The following is a 22,800-nucleotide window of genomic DNA, read 5'->3' as shown; positions in this document are numbered from 1 at the left end:
TCTCGGGTTTACGCCATTCTCCTGTCTCAGCCTCCAGAGTAGCTGGGACTACAGATGCCCACCACCTCGCCCAGCTAGTTTTTTGTATTTTTAGTAGAGACGGGGTTTCACTGTGTTAGCCAGGATGGTCTCGATCTCCTGACCTCGTGATCCGCCCATCTCGGCCTCCCAAAGTGCTGGGATTACAAGCTTGAGCCACCGTGCCCGGCCCTTTGTTCATTTTTTAATTGGATTTTTGGATGTTTGCTGTTTTTGACTTGTAGTTTCTCATGTATTCTGGAAATTAATTTCACACTTATAATTTGCAAATATTTTTCTCATTTCATGGGTTGCATTTTTACTTTCTTGATAATGTTCTTCGATATATAAAAGGTTTTGATTTTTATGAAGTCCAATTTATCCATTTTATTTGTTGCCTATGCTTTTGTTGTCACAACCAAGAAATCATTGTGAAATCCAATATCATTAAGGTTTTCTCCTATGTTTTCTTCTAAGAATTGTACAGTTTTTGTTCTTATATTTAGATCTTTGATTCATTGTGGGTTAGGTATATGGTGTTAGGTAAAGGTTCCATTCATTCTTGCCCTTGGATATCCAGCTTTCCCAACATCGTATGGTGAGAACGCTGTCCTTTCCCCATTGAACGATCTTGGCACACTCGATGAAAATCATTTGGCCATATATGCAAGTATTTCTTTCTGGGCTCTCTGTTCTATTGCATTAATTTCTATGTCTTTCATTATGCTAGTACCACACTGTATTGGTTACTGAGGCTTTGTAATAAATGTTGAAATCAGGAAGTGTGAGTCCCTCCAGCTTCATTCTTCCTCTTCAAAGTTGTTTCTCTATTTAGAGTCATGAGATTCAATACAAATTTTAGGACAGATTTCTCTTTTACTGCAAAAATGTCACTGAGATTCTGATAGGAATTGTATTGAATCTGCAGCTCACTCTGGGTAGCATTGTCCTCCTGACAATATTGAGTCTTCTAATTCATGAAAACAAAATGTCTTTCAATTTATTGATGTCATCATTAAGCAATATTTGATGGATTTCAGGTATAATCATTTCACCTCTTTGGTTAAACTTATTCCTAAATATTTTATTCTTTTTGATGTTAATGCAAATTAATTTTTTTTTCTTAATTTCCCTTCAGATTGTTCATTGTTAGTGTATTGAAATACGACTGATGTTTGAATGTTGATTTTGTATTATGCAACATTACTGAATTCATTTATTAGTTCTAATAGGTTTGTTCCATCTTTAGGATTTTCTACATATAACTTCAAGTTATCTGCGAACAGAAATAATTTTACTCCTTTCTTCCAATTTGAATGTCTTTTCTTAAATTCTTGCCTAATTTTTCTGACTAGACCTTTCAATACTACATTGAATAGAAATGTCAAAAGCAGCATCCTTGTCTTGTTCCTGCTCATACAGGGAAACCTTTCAGTCTTTCTCCATTGCATATGATGTTAGCATTGTGTTTTTCACATATTGCCTTTATGTTGAGGTGGTTTCCTTCCATTATTAGTTAGAATATTTTTATTATGAAAAAATATTGAATTTCATTAAATGCTTTTATTGATTCAATCTTATTACTGATTTTACTTCTATTCATATATTTGTGTTTTTCTAGGAATCTGTCTATTTCATCTACGTTATCCAGTTTATTGGCATACAATTATTTATAGTACTTTCATAATCATTATTTTATTAGAATTGATAGTAATCGCTTCATTTTCTTTTATTTTTTTTTTTTGTTGTTGTTGTTGTTGTTTTTGGAAGAGAGAGAGACAGGTTCTCACTCTGTAGGCCAGCCCAGGCTGAAATACAGTGGTGTGATTATGGCTTACTGCAGCCTCAACCTCCAAGGCTCAAGCAATTCTCCTTCTTCAGCCTCCCAAGATACTAGGACTATAGATGCATGCCACCATGCCCAGCTAATTGGTTTTTAATTTTTTTTGTAGAGAGAGGGTCTCCCCGGGTTACCTATGCCGGTCCAAACACCTGGCCTCAATAAATCCTCCCTCTGTGACCTCCCAAAATGCTAGGATTAAAATATGACCCACCATGCTCAGACTCCATTTTCATTTCTGATTTTAGTAATTTTAATCTTCTCTCTTTTTTTCTTAGTCAGTCTAGTTAATGGTCATCAATTTTTTTGATTTTATTTTGAAGAATCAACTTTTGGTTTCAATAATTTCCTCTATCTTTTTCCATTCTCCATTTTATTTTTACCAACTCTAATCCTTATTGTTTCCTTCATTCACTGTGCTTGGGTTTAGTTTGTTCTTCTTTCATATCCTAAAGTATGAGAGAGCTTGCATCATACCATTCTTTTAAGGTTTCAAGCAGTCAATGAAACAAGATGCCACATATAGATGAACCAATGTCAGCGGCTATATTACTACCATCATCATTAGCCTTAAGGTTAAATAGTCCTAGAATTGAATCGCAGATCCATCTATTACTAGCCATACGACAACAGGAAAGATTTTAAACAACCCTAAGCTTCTATCTTTTCTGACTTCTGGTCTGTCTTCTGTCTTTTCATCAGCAAAATGGAAATCATGTCTACCCATCAGGGTTATTGTGTGAATTAAATGAAGTATAGGTAAAGTATGTAGGACAGGGCCTGGCATATAGGACGTGCCCCTCAACAGTACCTATTTCCATGTATATATAGAAAAAGAGGTACCACATAACACACTAGGACATGGTTACTGACCACTTGTGGGAGACAAAGGAAAAAAGCTAAGTGCAAAGAACCAAGCCTGGTATGTTACCTTTTACCAACTGAGATGTATCCATTATGAGATTAGACATATAAGATAATTTATCAGGGAAGACACTTGTGAGGGAATGCGGGGAGGGCATGAAAATAGTATGGGAAAACCCACAGACCACTATGCAAAGCTGAATCCTGTGAAAAAGAAAGAGAAAGAAGTTTTAAGTATCAATACAGTTCTAAGAGAGTTTTTGCAACGCTGATGGGGAGTCCTCCAACCAGTCACCCATTAGAGTTAAAGAGAGCCTGAAAGAACTAGGCTTGCTTTCACGCCCTTGCTGGGAGCCTGTGGGAAGGAAGTTTTCTGTGCAAAGGAGGTGGTGAATTTGAAATGCACTGACCTGGGCCTTCTGTCGATCAGGTCCCTGCCATGGACACCTGGCAGGGTCTCATTCATGGATGCCACTACAGAGACACTGAGAAAAAGATGCAACCATGGAAAGTTGGAAAGGTGGAAAGTTCTAATGACATAGAAAATAGCAATCAGCCTTTTGCACATCTGAAAGCTTTCTGAAATATCTGAGTGCGGTAGAGAATTGACAGAGGACTGATCACCAACCTAGAAACATGGTGAGAGGGGAAAAAACCTGCAAGAATATAATCATCTCCCATCAACTTTCCAACAGAAATAATGTGTTCCTTGAAGAAACACTTAGAGATTATCTCATGTTACATGCTTGTTCCTGAGGCTCCCCCCTGTAAAATAACATCACCTACATTCCTTTTTTTCTTTTCCTTCCATGACAGCTCATTCAGGAATAGGACGTCCATCCTGACTTTAATCCAATATAGCAGCCATGATGTCATTTCTGTATTTCAGGAAGACTGGCAGGTATGATGGTCTTTTCTCTTGTCCCATTTCCTGCAGGACTGACTGCCATGCTTGGGAGAGGGAAAAGACTTATTTGCCTGTATCTGGGACTGGATCTCCTCCTTCCTCCACCAAACTCCTGCTTCTCGGTACTAATTCCTACAGTTCCCTTTCTCCCTGGCCTTTACGCTCCCTGTATCCCACTGTCATTTAGACATAATTATCTTCAGCCTCTGTTCATTTGTTTCTCAGATTCAAATGAGAAACACAATTTCACATTGTGAAACTTTCATCATTATTTGTTAACATCTCTCAATAGTGTAATTCTCTCCATTCCCATAAAACCCAACCACTTCTCGAAGTGTTGCTTGACTTCTTGTGTCCAGACTTTGAAATCTTCCTTGCATATGACTGCCTCATTACCTTTCTAAAATCTAGTTAATTCACTTAATCAAGAATCTCCAGAGGTCTACTCTAGCCTATTTGGTAAGTTCACATTTCTTCTATTTACTAATCCTTCTCACTTCCTTTACCTCTACTTCCTAGTATAATTCCTCCATCCTAATTGGAACTGTCTTCCTACACATCCCTTCCCCTTCACCCATATAGACATAAAATTCTTAGTGCCAATGCTATGCCTAAAAACAGGGTGAACTCCCCTCCACCATCTGCACTACAGACTTAACCACACCCTTCATCACAAACAATCTCTGACCTCATGGAGAAAAAAGACTTTGGGATTAGCCTGTGAACCTGAGACTCAGAACAAAACCTATGTGTGATTGAGACCTTTCCCTGATGACCAATTCACGTGTTCCAAAAAGATACAGAAATGAAGAAGGCAAGGTCCCTACCCCAGGGGACATAAAGCCTAAGACAGGAAATGAGACCTGAAAATAATCATGATACCAAAATAGAAAAAAAGTGAAGGCCACAAGAAATCAGAGAAATCTGATGGGAAATATAGCTACACATTGGAATCACTGGAAAACATTTTAAAAGTGGATGCTCAAGCCCCACCCACGGGTTCCAGTTTAAAGGTCTGGAGAAGGACCCAGGCCCTCTTAATTTTTAAGTCTTCCCTGACACTACAAACATGTAACGAGGATGAAGAACTCTTGTTATAATAGGTAGAACTTAAAACTAAATCAATTATGTTTAGGTAGAAGTACTTGAACTACTTAAGGACCTTTTTCAACACACATAAGACTATACTTTTTTGGCCCTAATTATTAATGGGCTACACCAAGAACTCAGTAATCCAGTTGGGAAACAGAAGCTGAATGGAAAAGCCACCTTATTTGATATGTTAAAATATATATAAAGTATTTTCAAATGAGTGATAAGTGATGCTAAACCTTCTCTAAATAATATTTATGAGAATGTTAATAATATGAGTATTCTATGCTGGGTGCGGAGGCTCATGCCTGTAATCCCAGCACTTTGGGAGGCTCAGGCGGGCATATCATGAGGTCAGGCGATTGAGACCATCCTGGCTAACACGTTGAAAACCCATCTCTACTAAAAATATAAAAACAAAATTAGCCAGGCATGGTGGCAGGCGCCTATATACTCTGGAGGCTGAGGCATGAGAATGGCGTGAACCTAGGAGGGGGAGCTTACAGTGAGCAGAGATCCTGCCACTGCACGCCAGCCAGGGCGACAGAACGAGACTCCAGCTCAAAAAATAAAAATAAAAAACAAAAAAAAAATTTTAAAAATGAGTATTCTAAAAACTATATGAAATTTCTGGAAATCGAATATGTTACCAGTCATAGTGTCATATGCCACAGAAGTAACGAAATTTCTCTGTGAGCTGTGTCTTTACCATAATAAACCTAATAAAAATCTCATTAGATTTTTAACCATAGTCATTTTAAATCTTTGTCATTCCCAGACAGTTGCTTTGATTATTCCTCGAAGTATTTATAATCAGCTACAGTCCAAAATTGCAGTTTCTTTGAGGAGATATATGGAAAAGACTCTGACAAAGACTCTTGAATACAAGTTTCTGATAACTTCAAGATCATACCACTGGACTTCTGAGGACTTTCAAAATTTTAATAAACAGGCTGATACCTTCATGAAATTCAAGACAAAGAAGAAAAAAAGAAACTCAGATTTATTGGACTAAATAATCAAAAGGATAATGTTTTCATAATTTTTTATTTGAAAATGTGCTAATTCTTTGAATGTTTTATTCTCCAGATTTATGGACTTTCTCTCTTAAGCTATTTATAATTTACAGCAATTTGGTTAAGTATACTTCCATAAATAAAAATTGAAACATTTGCTTTAGCTCCCAATCTGAGTGCCCCAGAATCGAAAAACTATTCATGAATATTCATGTGCTTATGCTAAAAAAGTTATTTGCACATGTTCAGTAAGAATTGTCTCTCTTATAACAGGATACATTTGAAAACATTGGTTATATTACCAAGGCTTTGACTGGGATGTTCTATTTGAGAATATACATACAATAAACCCAAAAGGAATGCAGGCAAAGTCTGAAGTTGGCCTTGGTTTGGCTTCCTAGTCTCAAGAAGTTTTTGACTCACGTAGGCTCAAAATAAAGGGATGCAGGAAGATCTACCAAGCAAATGGAGAACAAAAAAAAGCAGGGGTTGCAATCCTACTCTCTGATAAAACAGACTTTAAACCATCAAAGGTCAAAAGAGACAAAGAAGGCCATTACATAATGGTAAAGGGATCAAGTCAACAGGAAGAGCTAAATATCCTAAATATATATGCAACCAATACAGGAGAACCCAGATTCATAAGGCATGTCCTTAGAGACTTACAAAGAGACTTAGACTCCCATACAATAATAATGGGAGACTTCAACACCCCACCATCAACATTAGACAGATCAACGAGACAGAAAGTTAACAAGGGTATCCAGGAATTGAACTCAACTCTGCACCAAGTGGATCTAATAGACATCTACAGAACTCTCTACCCCAAATCAACAGAATATACATTCTTCTTAGCACCACATAACACTTATTCCAAAATTGACCACATAGTTGGAAGTAAAGCACTTCTCAGCAAATGTAAAAGAAGAGAAATTATAACAAACTGTCTCTCAGACAACAGTGCAATCAAACTAGAACTCAGGACTAAGAAACTCAATCAAAACCGCTCAACTACATGGAAACTGAACAACCTGCTCCTGAATAACTACTGGGTACATAACGAAATGAAGGCAGAAATAAAGATGTTCTTTGAAACCAATGAGAACAAAGATACAACATACCAGAATCTCTGGGACACATTTAAAGCAGTGTGTAGAGGGAAATTTATAGCACTAAATACCCACAACAGAAAGCTGGAAAGACCTAAAATTGACACCCTAACATCACAATTAAAAGAACTAGAGAAGCAAGAGCAAACACATTCAAAAACTAGCAGAAGGCAAGAAATAACTAAGATCAGAGCAGAACTGAAGGAGATAGAGACACAAAAATTCCTCCAAAAAATCCATGAATCCAGGAGTTGGTTTTTTGAAAAGATCAACAAAATTGATAGACTGCTACCAAGACTAATAAAGAAGAAAAGAGAGAATGAAATAGACGCAATAAAAAATGATAAAGGGGATATAACCACCGACCCCACAGAAAAACAAACAATGTCAGAGAACACTATAAGCACCTCTACGCATATAAACTAGAAAACCTAGAAGAAATGAATAATTTCCTGGACACTTACACTTTCCCAACACTAAACCAGGAAGAAGTTGAATCCCTGAACAGACCAATAGTAGGCTCTGAAATTGAGGCAATAATTAACAGCCTACCAACCAGAAAATGTCCAGGACCAGACAGATTTATAGTCGAATTCTACCAGAGGTACAAGGAGGAGCTGGTACCATTCCTTCTGTAACTATTCCAATCAATAGAAAAAGAGGGAATCCTCCTTAACTCATTTTATGAGGCCAACATCATCCTGACACCAAAACCTGGCGGAGAAACAACAAAAAAAAGAATTTTAGACCAATATCCCTGAAGAAATTTGATGCAAAAATCCTCAACAAAATGCTGGCAAACCGAATCCAGCAGCACATCAAAAAGCTTATCCACCATGACCAAGTGGGCTTCATCCCTGGGATGCAAGGCTGGTTCAGCATATGCAAATCAATAAATATAATCCAGCATATAAACAGAACCAAAGACAAAAACCACATGATTATCTTAATAGATGCAGAAAAGGCCTTTGACAAAATTCAACAGCCCTTCATGCTAAAAACTCCCAATAAATTCGGTTTTGATGGAACGTATCTCAAAATAATAGGAGCTATTTATGACAAACCCACAGCCAATATCATACAGAATGGGCAAATACTGGAAGCATTCCCTTTGAAAACTGGCACAAGACAGGGATACCCTCTCTCACCACTCCTATTCAAGATAGTGTTGGAAGTTTTGGCTAGGGCAATCAGGCAAGAGAAAGAAATCAAGGGTATTCAGTTAGGAAAAGAAGTCAAATTGTCCCTGTTTGCAAATGACATGATTGTATATTTAGAAAATCCCATCATCTCAGCCCAAAATATCCTTAAGCTATAAACAAGTTCAGCAAAGTCTCAGGATACAAAATTAATGTGCAAAAATCACAAGCATTCTCATACACCAGTAACAAACAGAGAGCCAAATCATGAATGAACTTCCATTCACAATTGCTTCAAAGAGAATAAAATATTTAGGAATCGAACTTACAAGGGATGTGAAGGACCTCTTCAAGGAGAACTACAAACCACTGCTCAGAGAAATAAAAGAGGACAAAAACAAATGGAAGAACATACCATGCTCATGGATAGGAAGAATCAATATCATGAAAATGGCCATACTGACAAAGGTAATTTATAGATTCAATGCCATCCTCACCAAGCTACCAATGACTTTCATCACAGAATTGGGAAAAAAATGCTTTAAAGTTCATGTGGAATAAAAAAAGAACCCGCATTGCCAAGACAATCCTAAGTCAAAAGAACAAAGCTGGAGGCATGACGCTACCTGACTTCAAACTATACTACAAGGCTACAGTAACCAAAACAGCGTGGTCCAGGTACCAAAACAGAGATATAGACCCATGGAACAGAACACAGCCCTCAGAAATAACACCACACATCTACACCATCTGATCTTTGACAAACCTGACAAAAACAAGAAATGGGGAAAGGATTCCCTATTTGATAAATGGTGCTGGGAAAATTGGCTAGCCATAAGTAGAAAGCTGAAACTGGATCCTTTCCTTACTCCTTATATAAAAACTAATTCAAGATGGATTAGAGACTTAAATGTTAGACCTAATACCATAAAAACCCTAGAAGAAAACTTAGGTAATACCATTCAGGACATACGCATGGGCAAGGACTTCATGTCAAAAAAACAAAAGCAATGGCAACAAAAGCCAAAATTGACAAATGGGATCTAATTAAACTAAAGAGCTTCTACACAGCAAAAGAAACTACCATCAGAGTCAAGAGGCAACCTACAGAATGGGAGAACATTTTTGCAATCTACTCATCTGACAAAGGGCTAATATCCAGAACCTACAAAGAACTCAAACAAATTTACAAGAAAAAAACAAACAACCTCATCAAAAAGTGGGCAAAGGATATGAACAGACACTTTTCAAAAGAAGACATTCATACAGCCAACACACATATGAAAAAATGCTCGTCATCACTGGCCATCAGAGAAATGCAAATCAAAACCACAATGAGATACCATCTCACTCCAGTTAGAATGGCAATCATTAAAAAGTCAGGAAACAACAAGTGCTGGAGAGGATGTGGAGAAATAGGAACACTTTCACACTGTTGGTGGGATTGTAAACTAGTTCAACCATTGTGGAAGACAGTATGGTGATTCCTCAAGGATCCAGAACTAGATGTACCATATGACCCAGCCATCCCATTACTGGGTATATACCCAAGGATAATAAATCATGCTGCTATAAAGACACATGCACATGTATATTTATTGTGGCACTATTCACAATAGCAAAGACTTGGAATCAACCCAAATGTCCATCAATGACAGACTGGATTAAGAAGATGTGGCACATATACACCATGGAATACTATGCAGCCATAAAAAAGGATGAGTTCCTGTCCTTTGTAGGGACATGGATGCAGCTGGAAACCATCATTCTCAGCAAACTATCGCAAGAACAGAAAACCAAACACCGCATGTTCTCACTCATAGGTGGGAACTGAACGATGAGATCGCTTGGAGTCAGGAAGGGGAACATCACACAACAGGGCCTATCATGGGGAGGGCGGAGAGGGGAGGGAATGCATTGGGAGTTATACCTGATGTAAATGACGAGTTGATGGGTGCAGCACACCAACATGGCACAAGTATACATATGTAACAAACCTGCACGTTATGCACATGTACCCTAGAACTTAAAGTATAAAAAAAAAAAAAAAAAAAAGATGGAGTTCCTCCATTGTTGCCCATGCTGGAGTGCAATGGCACAATCTTGGCTCACCACAGCCTCCGCCTCGTGGGTTCAAGTGATTCTCCTGCTTAAACTTCCCTAGTAGCTGGGATTATAGGCATGCACCATGACACCAGGCTAATGGTGTATTTTTAGTAGAGATGGGGTTTCTACATGTTGGTCAGGATGGTCTCAAACTCCCGATCTCAGGTGATCCACACGCCTTGGCTTCCTAAAGTGCTGGGATTACAGGCGTGAGCCACCGCACCTGGCCCACACATTTTTACATAACAAGAGATCCTTTAGTCCACCCAAAGGCTGATGTTAGCTGCATCTTTAACACAACTTTTTCCTCAAATGTATGGAGTTTTTCTTTCAGACTTCTACTTATATACTTGCCTATTCTTCTCACTCCCTGTTTTAATTTAATGTAAACATGCAACGCTAGAAAATAGAATTGCTCTCTACCAGCTAAGCAGGGGGGAGCCTGTGCAGTTTCTGACACTTCTTGTTGCACATGGATAAATACATCGGGTATTATAGATACTCAGTTGTAAAAATCAACAAATGTGCTGCCTGGTTAAAATGACTAGACTCTTCTGGTTTCTTCTTTGATTTATTCTATCGTAGTTGGTTTGCATCTTGCCTAAGGTGTATATTCCAAACTCTCGATATTTTCATCCTGATAGTCATACTGGTAGTTTCCCTCATGTGGTGCAATCTACAAACATTTTTATTTGTGTGCAAATATTTGTGTGCAGCCATCCTTCCAATATCAAAGTGTTTCTCTTGGGCTGCAATTCAAAAACTCAGAGAAATGTGGGGTATATGGGCCAGGTGCATTGGCTCACATCTGTAATCCCAGCACTATGGGAGGCCAAGGTGAGCTGATCACAAGGTCAAGAGTTCAAGACCAGCCTGGTCAATATGGTGAAACCTTGTCTCTACTAAAAATACAAAAATTATCCGGGTGTGAGGGTGCACACCTGTAGTCCTGTAGGGAGAACCCCTGAAACCATTGCTATGGAATAAAAGATGAAATGTTCCTGATTATTGTAAATACAAAATGGCTTGCAGGATTGTGTAAAGACAATGCCAGGTTGGGCTGCCACAATGAGCGAACAGCGCGTGATGTACTTCTCCCTGCAGAGAGCCTATAAATGGACCTGTAGTCATGGAGGTTTCACATCACCAAGATTCCTATCCCAGAAAAGCAGATGTTCATAGCTCTGGAAATGGAATGCAACCCTTGTGGAGAGCCTATAAATGGACACATGAGGAGCGCCTGTTCATATGGATAAGATAGGGTTATAAATGCCCTTACTTTGCCACAGCTCTTCTAGGTCTCTGTAGCATTTAGGCATACTCCCTTCTGAGAATTTTTTGGTTTAACCAGTTGTCTAGCTTCAAGCCCTGTTTCTATTGATTGCTAGCAACCAGCTTTTCCTTCAACTGTTACTGGTGATTAATATCTTGCTAATCATAGGATATGGACAGACTGTGTTTCTGTTTTAAGGCTCTGTTAGAAATTACTGACGCACACACTATGATGTAAATTCTTATCTCTGTATACTGTACTTCTGCATACCGATGTTATGTTAAAGAATTACTTCATCCCTATGTGACCATCTCACCTCATAATCAAATGACCCTAAATCCCTCACTAACCTACCCCCGCCCTCACTAAACTTAATAACTAATGCTGGTATATTCAGTGCATTGGTGGCATCGCAGAACCAGAAGGCAATGACAACCATGGACCCAGCTTTCAATATCATGTGTGTGTCTTTCACTTCTTGACCTGCCAATCTACCTGGGAACAAAGAAAGAGGCCTGTTGCATTGTGGGCTGCTGGCCAGATCCCAGCTACTTTGGATGTTGAGGTGGGAGAATCACTTGAACCCAGAAGATGGAGTCTGCAGTGTGCCTAGGTTGTGCCACTCCAATCCAGCCTGGACCACTGAGGGAGACTCCATTTAAAAAAAAGAAAAGGGGGGTGGTGGTGCCAAATGGCCAAATAGGAACAGCACCAGACTCCAGCTCCCAGCATGAGCAACACAGAATATGGGTGATTTCTGCATTTCCAACAGAGGTACTGGGTTCATCTCACTGTGGCATCTTCTACAGTGGGTGCAGGACAGTGGGTGCATCCCAACGAATGAGAGCAGAAGAAGGGTGAGGCATTGCCTCACAAGGGAAGTGCAAGGGGAAGGGAATTCCCTTTCCTAGCCAAGGGAAACCGTGACACACAACACCAGGAAAATCAGGTCACTCCCACCCTAGTATTGTGCATTACCAAGGGTCTTAGCAAACGGCACACCAGGAGATCATCTCCTGCACCTGACTCAGAGGGTCCCATGCCCATGGAGGCTCCCTCATTGCTAGCACAGCAGTCTGAGATCTAACTGTAAGGCAGCAGCGAGGCTGAGGGAGGGGCGCCCACCATTGCTGAGGTTAAGTAGGTAAACAAACCGGCCAGGAAGCTTGAACAGGGTGGAGCCCACCACAGCTCAAGGAGGCCTCCCTGCCTCTGTAGACTCCACCTCTGGAGACAGGGCATAGCCAAACAAAAGGCAGCAGAAACCTCTGCCGATGTAAATGTCCCTGTCTGACAGCTTTGAAGAGAGTAATGGTTCTCAAAGCATGGAGTTTGGGATCTGAGAAAGGACAGACTGCCTGACACAATCCTGTCAGGACAGACAGTCCCTGACCCCTGAGTAGCCTAACTGGGAGACATCCCCACTAGGGGAAGACTGACACCCCACACTTCACACAGCTGGGTACACCTCTGAGATGAAGCTTCCAGAGGAATGATCAGACAGCAACATTGGCTGATCAGCAATACTCACTCTTCTGCAGCTTCCGCTGCTGATACCCAGGCAAAAAGGGTCTGGAGTGGACCTCAAGCAAACTCCAACAGACCTGCAGCTGAGGGTCCTGACTGTTAGAAGGAAAACTAACAAAGAGATAGGACATCCACACCAAAACCCCATCTGTACATCACCATCATCAAAGACCAACAGTAGATAAAACCACAAAGATGGGGAAAAGGCAGTGCAGAAATGCTGAAAATTCTAAAAATCAGAGCTCCTCTCCCCCTCCAAAGGAACGCAGCCCATTGCCAGCAAGGGAACAAAGCTGGACAGAAAATGACTTTGAGGAGTTGAGAGAAGAAGGTTTCAGACAATCAAACTTCTCCGAGCTTGAGGAGAAAGTACGAACCCAGCGCAAAGAAACTAAAAACTTTGAAAAAAGATTTGACAAATGACTAACTAGAATAACCAATGTAGAAAAGTCCTTAAACGGCCTGATAGAAATGAAAACCATGAAACGAGAACTAAGTGACAAATGCACAAGTTTCAGTAACCAACTCGATCAACTGGTATAAAGGGTATCAGTGATTGAAGGTCAAATGAATGAAATGAAGTGAGAAGAGAAGTTTAGAGAAAAAAGAGTAAAAAGAAATGAACAAAGCCTCCGGGAAATGTGGGACTATGTGAAAACACCAAATCCACATCTGATTCGTGTACAAGAAAGTGAATAGGAGAATGGAACAAGTTGGAAAACACTCTGCAGGATATTATCCAGGAGAACTTCCTCAACCTAGCAAGGCAAGCCAACATTCAATTCAGGAAATACAGAGAATGCCACAAAGATACTCCTCGAGAAGAGCAACTCCAAGACACATAATTGTCAGACTCACCAAAGTTGAAATGAAGGAAAAATTGTTAAGGGCAGCCAGAGAGAAAGGTCTGGTTACCCACAAAGGGAAGCCATCAGACTAACAGTGGATCTGTCGGCAGAAAATCTACAAGCCAGAAGACAGTGGGGGCCAATATTCAACATTCTTAAAGAAAAGAATTTTCATCCCAGAATTTCATATCCAGCCAAACTAAGCTTCATCAGTGAAGGAGAAATAAAATCCTTTACAGACAAGTAAATGCTGAGAGATTTTGTCACCAACGGGTCTGCCCTACAAGAGCTCCTGAAGGAAACACTAAGCATAGGAAGGAACAACTGGTACTAGCCACTGCAAAAATATGCCAAATTTTAAAGACCATCAATGCTAGGAAGAAACTGCATCAACTAACAAGCAAAATAACCACCTAACATCATAATGAAAGGGCCAAGTTCCCACATAACAATATTAACCTTAAATGTGAATGGACTAAATGCTCCAATTAAAAGACAGAGACTGACAAATTCGATAGTCAACACCCATCAGCATGCTGCATTCAGGAGACTCAGCTCACATGCAGAGACACACATAGGCTCAAAATAAAGGGATGAAGGAAGATGTACCAAGCAAATGGAAAACAAAAAAAAAAAAAACGACAGGGGTTGCATTTGTAGTCTCTGTTAAAACAAATTTTAAACCAACAAAGATCAAAAGAGACAAAGAAGGCCATTACATAATGGTAAAGGGATCAATTCAACAAGAAGAACTAACTATCCTAAATATATATATACCCAATACAGGAGCACCCAGATGCATGAAGTAAGCTCTTAGAGATTTACAAAGAGACTTAGGTTCCCACACAGTAATAATGGGAGATTTTAACGCCCCACTGTCAGCATTAGACAGATCAACTAGACAGAAAGTTAACAAGGATATCCAGGAATTGAACTCAACTCCTCACCAAGCGGACCTAGTAGACATCGATAGAACTCTCCACCCCAAATCAACAGAATATACATTCTTCTCAGCACCACCTCGCACTTATTCCAAAATTGACCACATAGTTGGAAGTAAACCACTCCTCAGCAAATGTAAAAGAAGAGAAATTATAACAAACTGTCTCTCAGACCACAGTTCAATCAAACTAGATCTCCAGATTAAGAAACTCACTCAAAACCACAAAACTACATGGAAACTGAATAACCTGCTCCTGAATGACTACTGGATACATAAAGAAATGAAGGCAGAAATAAAGATGTTCTTTGAAACCAATGAGAACAAAGACATGACATACCAGAATCTCTAGGACACATGAAAAGCAGTGTGTAAAGGGAAATTTATAGCACTAAATGTCCACAAGATAAAGTAGAAAAGATCCAAAACTGACACCCTAACATCACATTTCAATTAAAAGAACTAGAAAAACAAGAGCAAACACATTCAAAAGCTAGCAGCAGGCAAGAAATAACTAAGATCACAGCAGAACTGAAGGAGACACAGACACAAAAAAACCCTTCAAAAAATCAATGAATCCAGGACCTGGTTTTTTGAAAAGATCAACAAAATTGATAGACTGCTAGCAAGACTAATAAAGAAGAAAAGAGAGAAGAATCAAATAGACACAATAAAAAATGATAAAGGGGATATCACTATTCACCCCACAAAAATACAAACTACCACCAGAGAATACTATAAACACCTTTACGAAAATAAACTAGAAAACCTGGAATAAATGGAAAAATTCCGGGACACATACACTCTCTCCCAAGACTAAACCAGGAAGAAGTTGAATCCCTGAATAGACCAATAGTAGGCTCTGAAATTGAAGCAATAATTCATAGCCTACCAACAAAAACAAGTCCAGGATGAGATGGATTCACAGCTGAATTCTACCAGAGGTACAAGGAGGAGCTGGTAAAATTAGTTCTGAAACTATTCCAATCAACAGAAAAAGAGGGAATCCTCCCTAACTCATTTTATGAGGCCAACATCATCCTGATACCAAAGCCTGGCAGTGACGCAACAAAAAAAAGAGAATTTTAGACCAATATCCCTGAAGAACATTGATGCAAAAATCCTCAATAAAATACTGGCAAATCGAACCCAGGACCACATCAAAAAACTTATCCACCATGGTCAAGTGGGCTTCATCCCTGGGATGCAAGCTGGTTCAACAGACACAAATCAATAAATTTAATCCAACATATAAACAGAACCAAAGACAAAAACCACATGATTATCTCAATAGATGCAGAAAAGGCCTTTGACAAAATTCAACAGCCCTTCATGCTAAAAACTCTCAATAAACTCGGTATTGATGGAAAGTATCTCAAAATAATAGGAGCTATTTATGACAAACCAACAACCAATATCATACTGAATGGGCAGAAACTGGAAGCATTCCTGTTGAAAACGGGAACATGACAAGGATGCCCTCTCTCACCACTCCTATTCAACATAGTGTTGGAAGATCCGGCCAGGGCAATCAGTCAAGAGAAAGAAATAAAGGGTATTCAATTAGGAGAAGAGGAAGTCAAATTGTCCTGGTTTGCAGATGACATGATTGTATATTTAGAAAACCCAATCATCTCAGCCGAAAATCTACTAAAGCTGCTAAGCAACTTCAGCAGAGTAGAAAATCAATATGCCAAAATCACAGGCATTCTTATACACCAATAACAGACAAACAGAGAGCCAAATCATGAATGAAATCCCATTCAGAATTGCTTCAAAGAGAATAAAATACCTAGGAATCCAACTTAAAAAGGATGTGAAGGATCCCTTCAAGGAGAACTACAAACCACTGCTCAATGAAATAAAAGAGGACACAAACAAATGGAAGAATATTTCATGCTCACGAATAGGAAAAATCAATAATATGAAAATGACCATACTACCAAAGGTAATTTATAGATTCAATGCCATCCCTATTAAGCTACTAATGACTTTCTTCACAGAATTGGAAAAAAATACTTTAAAGTTCATACAGAACCAAAAAAGAGCCCGTGCTGCCAAGACTATCCTTAACCAAAAGAACAAAGCTGGAGGCATCACGCTACCTGACTTCAAACTATACTAAAAGGCTACAGTAACCATAACAGCATGGTACTGGTACCAAAACAGAGATATAGACCAATGGAACAGAACAGAGTCCTCAGAAATAATACCACACATCTACAACCATCTGATCTTTGACAAACCTGACAAAAACAAAAAATGGGGAAAGGATTCCCTATTTAATAAATGCCGCTGGGAAAACTAGCTAGCCATAAGTAGAAAGCTGAAACTGGATCCCTTCCTTACACTTTATACAAAAATTAATCCAAGATGGATTAAAGATGTAAATGTTAGACATAAAACCATAAAAACCTTAGAAGAAAACCTAGGGATTACCATTCAGGACATAAGCATGGGCAAGGACTACATGTCTAAAACACCAAAAACAATGGCAACAAAAGCCAAAATTGCCAAAATTGACAAATGAAGCTCTAATTAAACTAAAGAGCTTCCACACAGCAAAAGAAACTACCGTCAGAGTCAACAAGCAACCTAAAGAATGGGAGAAAATTTTTGTAATCTACTCATCTGACAAAGGGCTAATATCCATAACCTACAAAGAACTCAAACAAATTTACAAGAAAAAAACAACCCCATCAAAAAGTGGGCAAAGGATATGAACAGATACTTCTCAAAAGAAGACATTTATGCAGCCAATAGGCACATGAAAAAATGCTCATCATCACTAGCCATCAGAGAAATGCAAATCAAAACCACAATGAGATACCATCTCATACCAGTTAGTGTCCGGAGCTGCGTGGCCCGGCCATAGCGATTATAACTGACGACTGATGCCTGAGCTCTATACATTTCCACTTTATGCCTCCTCCCTAGATTTACTTTCTTCCCTGTTCTGCTGTCTCATACGCCAGTACAAAATGGTGCTCTTCCTGGTTCTTCATCACCTATTTTCCCGCGCCCGGGAAAATGATCAACTTACAGCGCAGGCGCCATCCCGCGCCTGGGAAAATTACCAACCGACGGCGCAGGCGCAACATGACGTCCGACCGAAGAAACCCAGACCTACCTGGCCACGCCCACCGCAGGGCCACCATCATCGCCCTGGCCCAACCTCCGCCCCTGCCGGTCTATATAAGGCATTACACTGCCACCAATAAACGAGACTTGATCAGGATACTGTCTTGTCTCCATTTCTCGTGTCTTGTCCCCGAGTTCCCACTCCCTCTTCCTGGGGCCTACATTGGCGATCCTGCAGGATGGGACGGCGTAAGCAGCCTCAGCGTGGAGCCTGGAAATGAGGGATTCCGTGAGGAAGGGCGTGAAAAGAGCGGTCGACCGTCAAGCTGAAACTAAACTCCTCCGATCACGGCGGGAACCTGCGGCGTCAGAATCGAGAAAAGGTAAGTGGCTGGCGTCGAAATGGGACAAGAATTAAGTCAGCATCGTCTATGTGGGACAATTAAAGAGGCTTTAAAGATAAAGAGGAGTAAAGGTTAAAGGTAATGATTTGTTTTAAATTTTTTGATTTTGTAAAAGACACTTGCCCTTGGTTCCCACAGGGAAGGAACTATTGATATTAAAGATGGCGTAGAGTAGGAGATTGTTTTTCAAGATTATTATAATACTTTTGGGCCAGAAAAAATTCCTGTGACATGGCCTTCTCTTATTGGAATCTCATTAAAAAGATTTGATAGATAAAAAGGAGGAGTCGATCCACAAGTCATGGCGCAGTGGCTCAAACCTGGGAGCATATTCAGGTTAGTTCCCGCTCTAACTTCACAAAGCCTCCACAAGATATGGAGGAGGATCTCATTTCCCTTGAGGCCGATGATGAGGGAAGTCAAGTCTCCTTCTGTAACAGATAAAAGAAATGTTACACAAAACAAACAGAAAAAAATATCAGTTTACAAACGCCTCAAAAAAGAGGAAGAAACTAATAAGCCTGATGATCAATCAGACATAAATTGGGATGATTTAGAGGGAAAGAGGCTGACTAAATATCATAACCCGACTGGCCTCCCTTTACTCCGCCCGTCCCCATATAATGGGACCGTAATGGGGCTTCTAAGCCCATTGTTATGGCAGTAGTAGATCCCAAAGAGAAAAGAATTAAAGAAAAAATTGCTCAACTAGAAGAACAAATTAAACTTGAGGAGTTGCATCAATCATTGATAATTAGGCTCCAAAGTGAAAGCAGAAGATACCTAACCCAGATGTTGTGGAGGGTTCCTAAGCCCACCTCAGCCTGGACAACATGTTTCCAGAGGGGGTTAGTTGCTAGCTGACATAGAAGACTCCTCCCCAAAGACATCTTCCCAGTTACTGTAAGAACCACAGATGGGCAAGGGACAAGCTTGGAGACATCATACTGGGTTTGATTCCACTATCATAAAGAGTTAAAAACTGCTGCTTCTCAATATGGGGCCTACTGCTCCATATACTCTCATAATAATGGAATCTGTAGCCGATAACTGGCTCACCCTACAGATTGGGAATACCTTAGTTAGGGGCAGTTCTTTCTGGAGATCATTTTAATTTGGAAGTCAGAGTTTTTGCGAAAATTGTAGGCACACAGCTAAAAAGAAACCAACAGGCAGGAAAGCGGCTGGTTTTGATCTGTTAACTGGTTCAGGTAACTATGCAGACACTCAGGCCCAAATGCAAGCAGTCTGGCTTGTTTTCACAAATCCAGGCAGCGCTACAAAAGCCTGGAGGAAACTCCCTGTTAAAAAAGGGGAGACCCAGGGGGCCTCACTCACGGCAGTCAAACAAAAAGGACCAGATGAGCCGTTCTCAGATTTTGTACATAGACTCATGACCCGCGGCAGGTAGAATTTTGGAAATGCACAGAAACGGGTGTAGATTATGTTAAACAATTTGGCATGTAAGCGTAGCCCTGCCTGCCAGCGGCAATCCAGACCTTATCGAAGAAAACAGATCTAACAGGATATATTAGCGCTTTGTTCAGATATTGGGCCTCCTTATCAACAGAGGGTCTAGCAATGGCCCCGCGCCTTTAAGTCAAACAATGGGAACTTCCTCAATAACAAAGGTAAAGATAAAGGGGATGCTTTAAATCACGGTAAAAGGACACTTTGCAAAAGGTTGCCATGAAAAGCAAAATAAAATCCAGAAACAAAATTCAGGCCTTTGCCCCAAGGTGTAAGAGGAGAGGCACTGGGCCAATGAATAAAATCTAAAACTGATAGTCAAAGGAAATCCTTTATTGTCTCAGCAGGAAATGGGGTGAGGGGCCAGCCCAGACTAGAACAAGCATATGGGGAGCGGTCCGCTTTGTTCCAACCAGCAGCAACAATCCATTTCAAAACTTAGTAGAGAGCAACCCCAGGAAGTGCAGGACTGAGGACCTCAGTTCCACCTCCCACACAGTATTAACACCTGAGATGGGACCACAAACCTTAAATACAGAATATATGGGCCTTTACCACTGGTACTTGCAAATTACTCTTGCTTGGGAAGAAGTAAGGTATCACCATGAAAGGTTTACAAGTCCTCCCTGGAGTTATCGATAATGATTATGAAGAAGAAATTAAATCATGGCCAGAGCACTATTAACAACATTAATGCTATCCCTCAGAGTTAGAATAGCACAGTTAGTTTTGCTACCCATGGATTAAAACAGATAATAATATCAACACTCTAACAGGAATACAAAACGTTTTGGATCATCAAATATATATATTGGGTGCAACCAATTACAAATCAAAAACCCTCTCTAACCTTATGGTTAGATGGTAAAAGGCATTACTGGGCTAATAGACACAGGGGCCGATGTAACCATCATTAAACAAGAAGATTGGCCCTCTCATTGGCCTACCACAGAGACTTTAACTCACCTGGGAGGAATTGGACAAAGCAGTAATCCTAAACAAAGAGTTCTAAATACCTAACATGGACAGATAAGAAACAATTCAGGCCTCATTAAGCCATTTTATCATCCCTCACTTACCTGTTAATCTTTGGGGGCCAGACCTGCTCTCCCAAATGAAAATTATAATGTGCAGCCCAAATGATATAGTTACTGCACAAATGCTAGCTCAGGGATACACCCCTGCTAAAGGTCTTGGAAAAAGGCAGTCCCACAGCCTATGCAGGTCTCAGGACAACTTGATAAAAGAGGGTTTGGAAATTTTTAGCCCAGGCCACTGGCATACCTGCACCCCAAAGTGTGCTGACCCCATTACTTGGAGTAAGATGATGAGCCCATTTGGGTTGATCCAGTGGCCTTTTACTTAATGATAAGCTAAGTGCTGCCCAACAGTTAGTGCAGGAACAACTGCTAGCAGGACATATTACAGAAAGTAATTCCCCTTGGGGGAATGCACCTATCTTTGTCATTAAGAAGAAAAGTCTGGCAAAATGGAGACTCTTACAAGATTTAAGAGCAGTAAAATATCACTATGGTCCTTATGGGTGCCTTACAACGGGACTGCCCTCACTAGTTCGCGATTCCTCAAAAATATTTTAAAATCATTATTGACCTTAAAGATTGCTTCTTTACAATCCCCTTCATCCTGCTGATCAGAAAAGGTTTGCCTTTAGTCTTCCATCTACAAATTTTAGGCAGCCAATGAAGCGTTACCAATGGAGAGTCTTGCACACTCAGGGTATGGCCAATAGTCTACCTTATGTCAAAAATATGTAAAAGCTGACTGCTATGGGAACCAGTCAGAAAATATGGACACAAGTGTATATTATACATTATATGGATGACATTTTAATAGCAGGACAAATTTGGTGACCAAGTCTTACAGTGCATTGCCCAACTCAAACAAGGATTTGACAACAACCCAGGGACTGCAAATAGCCCCAGAAAAATACAACTACAAAATCCATATACCTATCTTGGTTTTCAAATTAATGGACCCAAAATCATTAATCAAAAAGGCGCGTTATGCGTCGTGACCATCTAAAAACTTTAAATGATTTCCAAAAATTATAGGAGACATAAATTAGCCGACCATACTTAAACTTACCACAGGAGGTTAAAACTCTTTTCGATATAAAAGGAGACTCACAATCCGAAATCCCCAGGTCCATTTCAAAGAAACGTGCGGCACTCAACGGGTGAAAATGCCATTACAACACAATTTGTTACCAGTGGCCAGTTATTCTCAGCCATTATTATTTCATTATTTTAACACAGCAATAACCCCTACTGGTTTATTCTGGCAAAAACAATCCCATTATGTAGGTACACCTGCCCTCACTCCCCAAAAAGGTTTGTTGCCTTATTAGCAGTGCCAAGCTGATCTAATTATCTTGGGAAGAGAGAAAACAGTAGAAAATGCTGGAATAGAACCCTCTACCATTATACAGCCCTACACTCAATCACACATCCATTGGCTGTTACAAAATACAGAAGCCTGGCCAATTGCTTGCGCTTCTTACACTGGCACAATTGACAACCATTACCCACCTAACAAACTCATTCAATTTTGCAAACTTCATGCGTTTGTATTTCCTCATATTACCAGTAAGGAACCTCTCAATGGCGCATTACTAATTTTCACTGATGGATCTTCCCACAGGACTTCGCTGCTTACACCTACAATAATACAATTGTCCAAATTCCAAACCATATACATCAGCTCAGCTGAGTGAATTACAAGCCATAATTGCAGCATTATCGGCTTTCCTTGTCCAGCCACTTAATATTTACAGACTTGGCCTGGCTCATTCAATACCCCTCTTAGAAGCGTGCCTCCAAATTAAACATATTTCAGACACAGGTAACCTATTTCTACAATGTCAACAACTTATTCAAAAAGGACTACTCCCTTTTCCTTGGACATATTAAGAGCACCTTCAGGATTACGGGGCCTTTATACAAGGTAATTCAACAGCTGACATGGCAACAAAAACCATAGCCACAGTCACTATAGACAATTTACAACAAGCACAAAAGCACATGCCTACATCATTTTAAAGCCAGACCTTAAGGAACTTATGTTTAAAATTACTAGAGAACAAGCCCAACAAATGGTTAAACAATGTGCCAACTGCATAACTTATTTACCGTTCCTCATCTGAGTT

The sequence above is a fragment of the Papio anubis genome, unplaced genomic scaffold, assembly GCF_008728515.1.
Source record: "Papio anubis isolate 15944 unplaced genomic scaffold, Panubis1.0 scaffold152, whole genome shotgun sequence".
In the NCBI taxonomy this organism is placed as follows: Eukaryota; Metazoa; Chordata; class Mammalia; order Primates; family Cercopithecidae; genus Papio; species Papio anubis.
Note: the sequence above shows the minus strand (reverse complement) of the source record.